The 12,010-nt window shown below is 36.1% G+C and overlaps 1 protein-coding gene across 3 annotated transcripts in view; it reads left to right on the plus strand.

Annotated features, from left to right (window-relative positions):
• Positions 1-426: 426 nt before the first annotated feature.
• Positions 427-12,010, plus strand: part of LOC150103507 (uncharacterized) — a 107,548-nt gene continuing 95,964 nt past the window's right edge. For 2 of the 3 annotated variants that reach the window (XM_090397611.1, XM_090397615.1), the window contains exon 1: positions 427-636. The gene's annotated coding sequence lies outside the window, so the exon portion shown is untranslated. Of the gene's footprint in view, positions 637-10,395; positions 10,488-12,010 lie in introns of those variants that run through there. The other variant, XM_090397613.1, reaches the window with a different exon arrangement.

Raw genomic sequence — 12,010 nt, forward strand, 5'->3', positions numbered from 1 at the left:
CATTAACACTACTTACAGTTGATTGGGGAAGGTACTGCAGGACAGAAATTTGTCCAACTGAGTTGTCGCAAAACAACAACAACAACAACAACAACAACTTATTACAGATCCGCTGCTAAAGCCCTGAATTCTTCATTAGGGCCCATTTTACTGTTAATAGTTATCTCTGAAGATTGCAAGACCATGTGCTTCCTTTTCTTACTTGTACGCACCCATCTACATATATATCGTTTGTCTTATATTAATGTGTTTTCGAAAATGTTAATTTTTTAAATTAATTAATTAATTAAATTAATTGTTATATATTAAGGATAATTAAAAAATAGCATCTCCAGAAAATCTTGGAAAAAATTCTGATATTTAAAAACGCATTTATAAAACGATAGTTTATTCTTTTTCTTTTTGAATAATTTGAATTACTGTGTAGTATGCAAGTATATTTCTTGTGTGGTGATTTGAAAGTGTTGCGTGTAGGTAGTTTAGAATAGTGGAAGAATTAGTAGCTAATGCGGGTATTAATGTAATTTTTCGATTGGAATGAACATTTAAAAAACCAAAACTGTATGCAACAAATTTCGCAGTTATTGAAATAAGGTCTATCATGTAATAGTTTTAACTGGTGCTTAGCTCAGTAAGGTAAGGATGATGTATTAAAACGTGCATTCCCTCCATCCCCAGCTTTTTGCGGTGAACTTGAGAATAACTACATTGTACTTAAGTTTAAATTGCACTTTCTTATTGTGATTGTCATTCTGCTGTATTTTCAAATATTATAAACTGCAGTGCTGTTAGAAAGATATTCGTGGTTACGATGATTAAATTAAGATATGCATTAACACATGCACTGCATTATTTACATAAGAGTAAAAATGTTGTTCATAAAGAGCGGTCATTAATGAAACACATCAATAAGAGAAGAAAAAGGCCTAATTGGACACCATTTGAGGCATGGACTGATTACAGAAATAATGGAGGGCCTGTAGAAGGAGAGAGGCCACGAGCAGACCAAGAATTTCCTATATAAATAACATAATGATGCTAACTGGCGCTAAGAGTTATGAAGAGATAAAAAGGAAGTCACAAGACAGGATGTTGTGATGTGCTGCTATGTTTACCAATTTTCGGATTGATGCACCAAAGAAGAAGAGAAAAATATTGTGCCCTTCCACTATTGTGAAGATGGAAAATGTAAAATGGGATTCATTAATACTTACCTAACGATTTCGCACCATAGTTAATAATAAAAGCAAATATTGAATGAATGCAAATGCATGAGTTACATTCATTCTTTTAACATTGATGGATATTTTTTTATTTTTTTTATATAGCTATTATTGTTGTGTTCATTCTAACAGTCATACTATAGTGTGTTAGAAGAATTCATGCTGATATGCACCATCTCTGAGCAATACAATCCCTGTAGTGTTGTAGTAGTTTGTGGGACAGAATCATGTCTTTATTACAACTGTGTAAAGTGCTGTACTAAATGTTCCAGAGCAGCAAAAGAAAGAAAAAGGTTCCGTGACATGGTTGCCAACCTCCTTCTAGGGGATGACACTTGAAGAAGAAAGTGCTGTACATGAAGGGTGCTGTTGCTACATTGAGGTTTTTTTTTTCTTTTTTTAATGATATCCCATCCACAAAAGAGATTGTGCAATCTATTATGCATTAGTTGTAAATGGGAAGATAGGCAAGGAAAAAGATGATACTTATTAAAGATTTCAAGTCCCATAAATCATATTCTTTATGGAATAGAAAAGAGGGAGGATGTTCCAAAAGACAGGTGGGGACAACTGAATGAACAGCAAGAAAAATTTGTTCTTAGAGTTTTTGGGGTTGAACTATTAAGGACAATTAAATAGCTGTTGATTTGTTTGTGGAATTACAACCAAATCAGCTAAGGCTATGAAGCCAGTGCATTGTGTGTAAGCTGCATGTGTTCTTTTAGCCAATTTCCCATTTTATGGGATGAAAATTCACTTTCAGGGAGAAGGGAAACCTGCCACTTCTCTATGACTAACCAACCATAGAATTGGGTGTTGGTGTTTATTTATAATAGTGCTTTAATTGTATAAATAACACAATAAGAACAAAAATAATTCATTTAATTTCTAATGTTTTTTGGATTTTAAATTATCTTCTTCAGAGCAGAAATCGCAACTGCTTTAACACACACAGCACTCAGATTGTTGCACAAATAATTGAAATTGTAACTGGAAAGGAACTAATGTCTTATCAAGTTGCCCTCTATAGACTGAATAAGGAACAAATTAATTCAGAGAAGTCAAGCTTAATGTGGTCTTAGAATGACTATCTTCCAGGTCTTAGGTATTTTGTCTTGCATTATGCAGAATTAACTTGTTTCTTATTCAGTCTATAGAGGACACCTTGATAAGATAGTAGTTCCTTTCCAGTTTCAATTTGGAAAGGAACTAATGTCTTATCAAGGTGTCAGCAACGATCTGAATGCTGTGTGTGTTATAGTATTTGCAATTTGTGCTCTGAAGAAGCTCAATTAGCACATTTGGGAAAAGATTCTTCTGATCTTTGCCTAGAATGGTAGAAGGACATTTACCAAGCTCATCTACATAAGGATTAGAGGAAAGGAAAAGTAAGAAGCCAAGAAGTTAGATTCCCCCCCCCCCCAAGTATTAATTCATTGGAATCACCTGAATGTATATGAGGTAGAAACAGGGGTGAACTAACATTGTAGCCAATGATGTAAGAGATCAGAAAGTGTAACAGGACACAAATTTTCCTTCTTTTAGCCCTTTCAATAGGTTTAAGATTTGGTAGGTTGCTTACAGCTGTTTTGGGTTTGATATGAACAGAAAAAGAAGATTATTTTAATGAAATCTAGTTAATATGATCAGTTTCTCTCCTGTACCACCTTTGCATTCCTTTGGTTTAGATATGGAATTATTATGCCTTAAAGCAGTCCAAGAACTTGTTGGGAGGACACTTCACTCAACACAAACCACTTTTTCCATACATAATCCTAGATCTACACATGACAGCTAGGATTATGTATGGAAAAGTGGTTTATGTGGAGTGAAGCGCCCTCCCACAACAAGTTCTTGGACTTTGCAAAATCATTTTGCAGATTACGTGATGTCATGTACAAGCTGTAGAGGATGGGAATACATAATATATAGGTTAGATGGATGGCTGAATGATACTAGCAAGTTGTGTGTGATGGAGTAGTGACTCAAAAAAAGGAGGATAACCAATGGTGTGCCCCAGTGTTCTGCTCTTAAGCTCCTGCTGTTTAACTTGTTTGTAAATGACATATCATGTGAACTTACTGGGGATCTTCAGTTGTGTATAGATGATGGTTAGTACAAACTATTGAATGGTACTACACAAAGTTGTACTAACCATCATCTATGCACAATACCATCTACTCCCCATTAATAGTATTTTTATGTGTAAATTGTTCAAGTTCTTGGTTGACTGATATGTCTGTATGCACGATCAAAACCCATCTTTCTGGGAGGAAAACCTCTGCCACATGAGATCTGTTAAGTCACCTCCAGTTGAAAAAGTGCATATATTATTATTATTATTACTACTACTACACCCTCCATGGAATTGGCAGACTCATCATGGAAGGTTCGTTCAACTGACAATGTACTGAATCGTAAAATTTTTAATGCCCCCTACGTTAACGTATTCTGGTAAGGTGTTCCATTCACTCACAATTCTCCATGTAAAAAAATTACTCCTCACACCCCCTCTTCACTATGCTCTTACCTGGAAGATATGCTCAATATCTTCCAGGGATGGCTTTTAGTTCTTTCCCTTCTTCCTTTTACTCTTTATTATCTTCCTCTGCAATAATCCAATAAAATCCTCCAGCTAACTTAAACATCTTTAACATATAACCTCTTTTCCTCCTGTCCACCAAACTTTCCAGTCCACATTTCTTCAATCTCCATAGCCAGCATTCCAGATTCCTGATATCCGTTACTCTTCTCTGTACCCTCTCCAATGTTTCCACATCAAATGAAAAGCCAGATGACCAAATCTGAGCATAGTAGGCAAAGTGTAATCTGACTAGTGCTTTATACAGTGGCATAACCACCTTATCCGTACATATTATTCTACTTCTTATCATGGTGGCACTACATTATGTGCAGTCTTTGAATTGCTTCTGATATGCCCTCTAAACTTCAGTTTACTGACAACATCAATCTCAAATCTCATCCACTTTGTGCAGTACAGCACTGCCAATATAGTACACAGCGTTATATTTCTGCACTCCACAATGCAATTGCTTGCACTTATTAATATTTGAACTACAACTCCACTCCTTTGTCCAAGCCAAAAGTATGTTCAAATCATCCTGAAGGGAATTAACATCAGTAGTGCTACTTATAATTTTCCCCAACTTTGCATCATCAGTAAACAACTGAAGATCCCCAGTCAGTTCACATGATATGTCATTTACAAACACGTTAAACAGCAGGAGCTTAAGAGCAGAATACTGGGGCACACCATTGGTTATCCTCCTTTTTTTTTTGAATCACTGCTCCATCATGTACACCCCACCATTGTACACCCCTTGAGGGTACATGGCAGGAATTTGATGATGATGATGATGCTCCATCATACACAACTTGTTGGTATCATTCAGCCATCCATCTAGCCTATATATTATGTATTCCCATACTCTACTACAGCTTGTACACTACATCATGTAATCTGCCAAATGCTTTTGCAAAGTCCAAGAATAGCACTGTATGATTCTCTCTTATCTGACACATTCGTTACCTTATCATAAAATGCAATTAAATTGATATAACATGACCTACTTTTTACAGGTCCATGTTGACCATCATAAAGAATACTATGTCCATCAATCCAATCTTGACTATAACTGCAATTATATGGACTGGATGTAGAGCCTCCAACGTGATATGGACTGGCTCTATAATTGGAAACGTCTGTCCTAGAACCATGCTTTTGGAGTGGTACTAAATCTGATATGGACTGGGTCTATAATTGGAAACTTCTGTCCTAGAACCATGCTTTTGGAGTGGTACTATTTTGCCTTTTTTCTATTCCTTAGGAACCTTAGTCACTGCAAGGCTTCAATTAAATAACCAGGTCAAGGACATAACTAACTTTTGTGCATATTCCTTAAAAAATACGTGGTGATATGTCATTCATTTCCAAAGCCTTATTAACATTTAATCCAGTTAACACTTGATACACCTGTTTCTTTCACTTCCAATTTTCCTAATATTCATCTCCCTTCTTCATATTACATGGCATAATTTACACCAGTATAAGCTGATAAACTACACATTCAAAAATTTCACTATATCCGTTTGCAAAGGTCAGTCTGATGTCGTATCATACTGCATGTTTTCTTTCTTTACCATGCTTGTCACCATCTTAGCTTGCACTCTTCATATATACTCTTTATAGATTTGATTACCACCAATTGTCTTATTCCACACCATAACATTCTTTTTCAACACAGCTTGCTTAGTTTCATTATTCATCCATTTCATTCCTACTCTGTTGACTTGCTTAATCCTTCGAATTTTTAATGGACATTTGTGGCATAATAACATTTATTAGACACATGTATTCACAAGAATATAATAATTTTATTACTGAAACTATTTCAACCAGAAACTAGCTGATCATCATCATCATCAGTATGGCATAATCACAAGGTGAAGCTAGAACAAAGAATGTTAATCCTAATAGTTGAGCCATGTGCTGGATGTCATCTAGTGGGTGGTTTCTGGTTAAAATATTAGACAGTTAAATGAACCAAGCAGTGACAGAACCATACTATTTGGATCTGATCATTTCATCAGAGGATGTAATTGTGAGAGGGATTTCATACATTTCTCCAATTGGTGAAAGTGATCATGAAGTGATCACTTTTGCAGACTTTTGTGAGGAAAGGATATATGTGGAATTAAAAGGCTGGTGATTATGATGAGCTTAGGAGACCGCTTGGAGCTATAACATGGAATGAGGAATTGAGTGGTAAGGACATAAATGCTGCATAGAAACTGACAAAGAAATACATAACAGCATCAATGTGTGAATGTATTCTGAAGGCCAAAAGGCTGAATAAGGTAGGTGTAAATCTGGAAAAAGCAGGTACTTTGGAAGAAGTACAAGATGAATAATGGAAATAATCAGTTACATAAAGAATATAAGCAACAAGCCAGAAGAGTGACTCAGTAAGGAAAACAAAAGAGTACAAACAGAAATTGGCAAATCAGGCAAAAGAAAGCCCCCTAGAGAGTTTTTTTAGATATGTGGCAAGTAGAAAGAAGAATGATTGTGATAAGACGATGTTAATGGATAAAAGTTGTAGAATGATAACTGCTGCAGAAGAATTATTCAGGTATTCAGTGATCAATTTATAAGGATGTTTCATCCTGATCAGGGTGGAATCATGAGGAACTTAAGTGTAGAGAACATAGGAGAGGATAACTTAATTGTGAGTGAGCAGGAGGTATTTGTGGAAATAAACCTGATGTCAATAAGGTAATGGATTTGATGACATATCGCCATGCATCTTAAGGTAATGTTCCAGAGAATTGGCATTGGCATGTCTGTTTAATAAAAGTCTTGTGACAGCACAGGGAGTGGAAAGAGAAAATTGTTCCACTGCATGAAGGTGGTGATAAGGCTGTAGCTTCAAATTATAGGCTGGTCTGTATATCTGTAGTTGTGGTGAAAGTGCTGGAGAGATTTGTGAGAAGTAGGATACAGAAATGGGTTGATAACAGTATTCTCTGTGGTTATCAGCATGGGTTTGTTAAGGTGGGGAGATCATGTTTCACTAACTTACTTATGTAGTATAACAAGGTGACAAATGTCTTGGATAAGTGAGATGCATATGCAGTGATGTACTTAGATTTTGCAAAGGCTTTTGATACTGCCATGCAACAAGCTCTTATATAAATTGAAACAGATGGGATTAGATAACAGACTTCTGATTTGGATCAGTTACTGGCTGTCAGATAGGTATCAGAAAGTTGTATATGGAGCTGCAGTATCCCGAAAGAGGAAAGGTCACTAGTAGTGTACCACAGGGATCAGTTTCGGGACCATTGTTGTTCAATTTGTATGTTAATGATATTGGGATGGGTTTAGCTAGTGATATGCAGCTGTTTGCATATCACTAGCTAAATATGTCACTAGTGATATGCAACTAGCAGGCTGATGTTAATGCCTTACAAGAGGACTTGAATAGATTGAATGAATGGGCAAATAAGTGGAACTGTCAGTTCAATGTCACCAAGTGTAAGGTTTTGAGATTTGGTAAGTAATGATGGGATGCAAAGTATACACTTGGTGGGGAAACTTTAAAGGAAGTAGAGGAGGTGAGAGATCTAAGAATGGTGGACAGGGATCTGAAATTCAGGGGCACATTGCACAAGTTGTGAAGATATCACGTTGGATAATGGCAATGGAGCAGAGAACCCTGACACAGAAATGGAAAGATTATGATGCCATTGTATAAGGCCTTGATCAAGCCTTATATGGATTATTGTGCACAGATTTGGTTGTCAGGTTTTCGTGGTGGCGAGGATATGCTGGAAAGAGCCCAGAGAAGATTCACAAAGTTGGTTAGTGGTCTTTGGAATGTGGAGTACGAGGACAGATTGAGAGAATGTAAGTTGCAGAGCCTATTCACAAGGCTCTGTAAGTTGCAGAGCCTTGTGAATAGGAGGAAGGAGGGGGGATATGATTGAGACATATAAGCTAGTCAAGGGTTGTTATCAAGTTGACATGGAAGAGATTTTTCATAGAATGGGAATGGGCAGGTAGAACAACAGGCCATTGCTGAAAACTGTATAAGGAGGGTGTGAGCAGAGGAGTGAGGAGCAGATTCTTTACACAGAGAGTGGTTAGTGAGTGGAGTGCATTGCCTGAGTGTGTTGTGAATCTAGACCAGTGGTCGATATCGACCCCCAGGGGTTGATATAACATTGGTAGGGGTCGATTGGGGGTCGATAGAAAAATATAAGACATCATTGTATGTGTAATATTTAATTCGGCTAACTTGGATTACCTCCATCCTGAATGACAACGCAATTAAGAGTGAATCGTAGGAACAGTGACATGAATAAGACCTGTAAGATGGATCAAGGTCATGAAAATAGTTACGGAGGCCAATCAAGTAGGCCAAAATGACGTATTTACCAATAAATGGATGTCTGTGGTTCTCGCCCGGCTGGTGTGCAGTTGCTTATTTACTTATAGTTACACATATTCAATCCCAGCCTCATTTTTGCCATCGACATACATGTGAGCGTTAATGTTCTAAAATTCATCAACATACATATTACAATTCAATCGTTATTCATTCATGAACTAAACTTCTCTATGTTGAAGAATTGAGAAGGGCTGGTATTAATACCAGTATATTAATATTACTAGTAATACCAGTGATATTACTAGTGATAGTAATAGTAGTAGTAATATAATAATATATACTATATTATACATACAATAAACACTGTAACTATAAAATAAATAATCTAAAAACTCACATAAGCGTCTTTTTCGCTTGTCCTATTATAATTTCGTAATAGTAAAATAGAGGGGGTCGATAAAACATCAAGAAACTCTTGAAGGGGTTGACGGTCAAAGAAGTTTGGCGACCCCTGATCTAGACACATTGAATCATTTTAAAGCACGGTTGGATGAGTATTGTGTGCAATAGTGTGTGCCTCCCATGATGAGTCTCTGACTTTATGGAGGTCAGATGTTAATAATAAAAAATTTTCAAGAGTAATGCAAAGAGAAGTAGACATCAATACTTGAGGTAGATAAATTTGTCAAAAACTTGAAATGAGAAATGCAGCTAGTGTAGATGATATTTGACCAGAAATGCTTAAGTGTGAAAGTATAAAAGTTTTGCAGTGCCTACACTGCATAATTCATGGCATGGACAGAAGGTTGAATTCAATAATTGGAATTGAGCTCTCATAGTATCCACCTGTAAAAAAAGGAAATAAAGCTGAATGTGAGAATTACAGAGCAATTTTCTACTGAGTGCTCTAGTAGATTTTTGCAAACATACTTAAAAAGAAGTTGAGAAAGATTGTGGAAGAGAAATTTGGAGAACAAGCTGGGTTCAGGTGAGATAGAGGTTATCAAGATCAGATTTTCCCTTTAAGACAGATAGTTGAGAAAATGTGGGAGTATGACAAGTATCTGTACTTAAGTTTTGTGGATCTGGAAAAGATATATGACAAGGTGCCCAGAGAAAAGCTTTTCAAAACAGTACAATATATGGGATGAATAAACATTATTCAGAGCAATACATAGTCTATATTTTAGTGGTCAGTCAGCTGTTAGAATTGATAGAAATACAGAAAGATGGTTTGATGTAAAATCAGGGGTAAGACAAGGATTCACATTATCTCCACTCTTATTTGTCATGTATATATGGATCACATTACAAAAGAAAGTGGCATTATGCCTAACATTAGAATTGGAGATGACAAACTTACCTCTTTTCTATATGCAGATGATGTACTCTTAAACACATCTAGTGCAAGTCTCCAGGATTCTCTGACTAAATTGAATAACAGCTGTAACAAATTTGGCTTGAAAATCAGCAATAAAAAAAAATCAAAACTATGAAAAAAGTAGGTGCATAGAAAACTTTCAGCTATTTAGACACAGTTTTTAGTGATGGTGGCACGTTAAATCTGGAAATAGACAACAGAATAAGGAAAGCTGGTATGGTGGGTAGCCAGCTGAATAAATTTATATGGAATAAGAGAGAAATTAGCCAAAACACCAAACTAGCAGTATTCAAAACAGTGTTATGGATTTGAGAGTTGGGTTAGAAATGAAGCACTTGATCAAAGACTAGAGACCACAGATATGAGAGTTCAGAGAAAAATTAGGGAAGTGAGTCAATGGCAGAATCATATTAAAAATAAAGATATTGGAAAGGAACTCGACACTATTAATGTTCAAGAATGTGTAAGTAGAGATAATCTAAGGTGAATGGCCACTTGAACAGAAAGGGTGAGGAAAGGGTAGCAAAACAGGTGTTTGATGCCAAGACGACAGGAAAGAGACCCAGAGGAAGACCAAGGTCTAGGTCAGTATCTCTTAACCTTTTTTTGGATCATGCCCCACCTTAACATCTCAAAGATTTTGATGCCCCCCCCCCTCCCTCTAGCATAATAGTCAGCCAAGTTCTAAAAAAGTATAACATAAATATGTGCATGTACATTTTCTAATTGCTCCCCAAAATATTCAAATCCCTCCCCCCCCTGTGGGGTGTATGCCCCATGTTGAGAAACACTGGTCTAGGTGGATTGATTCAGTCAGAAGTGCTATAGAAGAGCAAAATGTTAGATATGACAATATTGGATTGCTTATAAGTAATAGACTAATTTGGAAGAAAATTGTGGATAGAAGATTAATAATAATGTAAACTTAATCATGTATTGCTGTTATAGTTACCTGAACACCCCTTGTAGGTATGTATCCAGAAATTGATAATGATAAAATTTTAAAATTAGTATATTCTTGTGACTACGTGTCTAATAAGTACTTAATCCTTGCTATGCAGTTATATGGTGCTTGTGTCAGATGCTTTATTATGAATTTCCATACATTCATTGTCAACATCTTTTCTGCACAACTAATCTTCCAGATATATTGATGCTAGGTTACTATAGAGCTTTCCATATTTACGCACTTTATAATTTCACATATATCCTTTTTATGCAGCAACCGTTTCTTGCTTCCCCACGTACCAAACAAGTACCTCATGATCACTCTCTCACCAACTGGCAGCAGTGTTAATGCTTAATTAACAATTACAGCTTGTGAAGTTATCACCAAATCCAAAACACTAGAGCACATGCTGCTTAAGATATTTATCACTTCAACACTCGCTCTCCTTGTTCCTGTACACTATCTTCTCTCATTTTATATTCCTGTAATTAGTCTCCCATTAGAGTCACCTTTTTTTTTTTTTTTGCATGTCCAGCAAATTTGCCTAAACATTTCGTGGTCTATAATAGTATCCTATCAGATATACCAGCCTATTATTTCAACTTCTCACAGATTCAAATCTGCACATGTACTATTAACTTCCACATTTTGTGGACACAATTCCTCCACAATCATTAACAGTACTCTCCCCCCCCCCCTTTTTCATTTGTATTCTTCCAGAAAATTGCATATCCTTCTATTCTTGACATCATTCTCTCACAACCACATTTCACTTATATCAATTATCTGTGAGCATACTGACTTGATCATTACAACAAATTCAGCTGTCTTATTTTGAATACTCCCTACATTTGCATACAAACATAACAATCCTTGTGTCTTTGAGGCTATTCTACTAGCACCAACATTCTCTATTCTAACTGCTATACCACAACTCTCTCTCTTCGGTCTGACTACTCCTGCTTTCCTGATCCTATTGCCACTCATACCTGTCTCATCCTCACCTTTATGCATTCCATCACATAGTGCTGCTGCAACCACATCTTCAATATTATATTCATCTTCCTCCTATTTGTACAACCCATTTGGTTGTGCTTTTTTGATCATAACTACATTAGCTTTTTGATTCTGTGCCTTCTTAGCCAACAGTAACCTTTCTAAACACCACATATAAATATTCTTCTCATCACAGTGATTATTGAATTCATCTTTTCCATTTGAAGGAAATGGAAAACTTCAGGTGCAAACGTTGTTTGCCTACACTTGGGTAAAGGATTAAACTAAATTTATAATTGCACTATGAATGGAGAATAAATATTTCCAGAACCAATCAAGTTTGCTTCACTGCTATATTCAGGAAATTCGGATTGGAAGACAAAACTCAAAATGATAATCCATCATCATCAAATTCCTGACATGTACTCTCAAGGGGGGTACAGGATATGATAGTACTACATGGAAAATTTACATCATTACTAACTTCCTATCTTCCTATCATATATTTCTATCTTCTAAGGCACTTTTTACCGTATCAATCCACCTA

The sequence above is a fragment of the Typopeltis vanoorti genome, chromosome 9 (genome assembly GCF_054136105.1).
Source record: "Typopeltis vanoorti isolate ZY-2024b chromosome 9, IOZ_Tvanoo_1.0, whole genome shotgun sequence".
In the NCBI taxonomy this organism is placed as follows: Eukaryota; Metazoa; Arthropoda; class Arachnida; order Uropygi; family Thelyphonidae; genus Typopeltis; species Typopeltis vanoorti.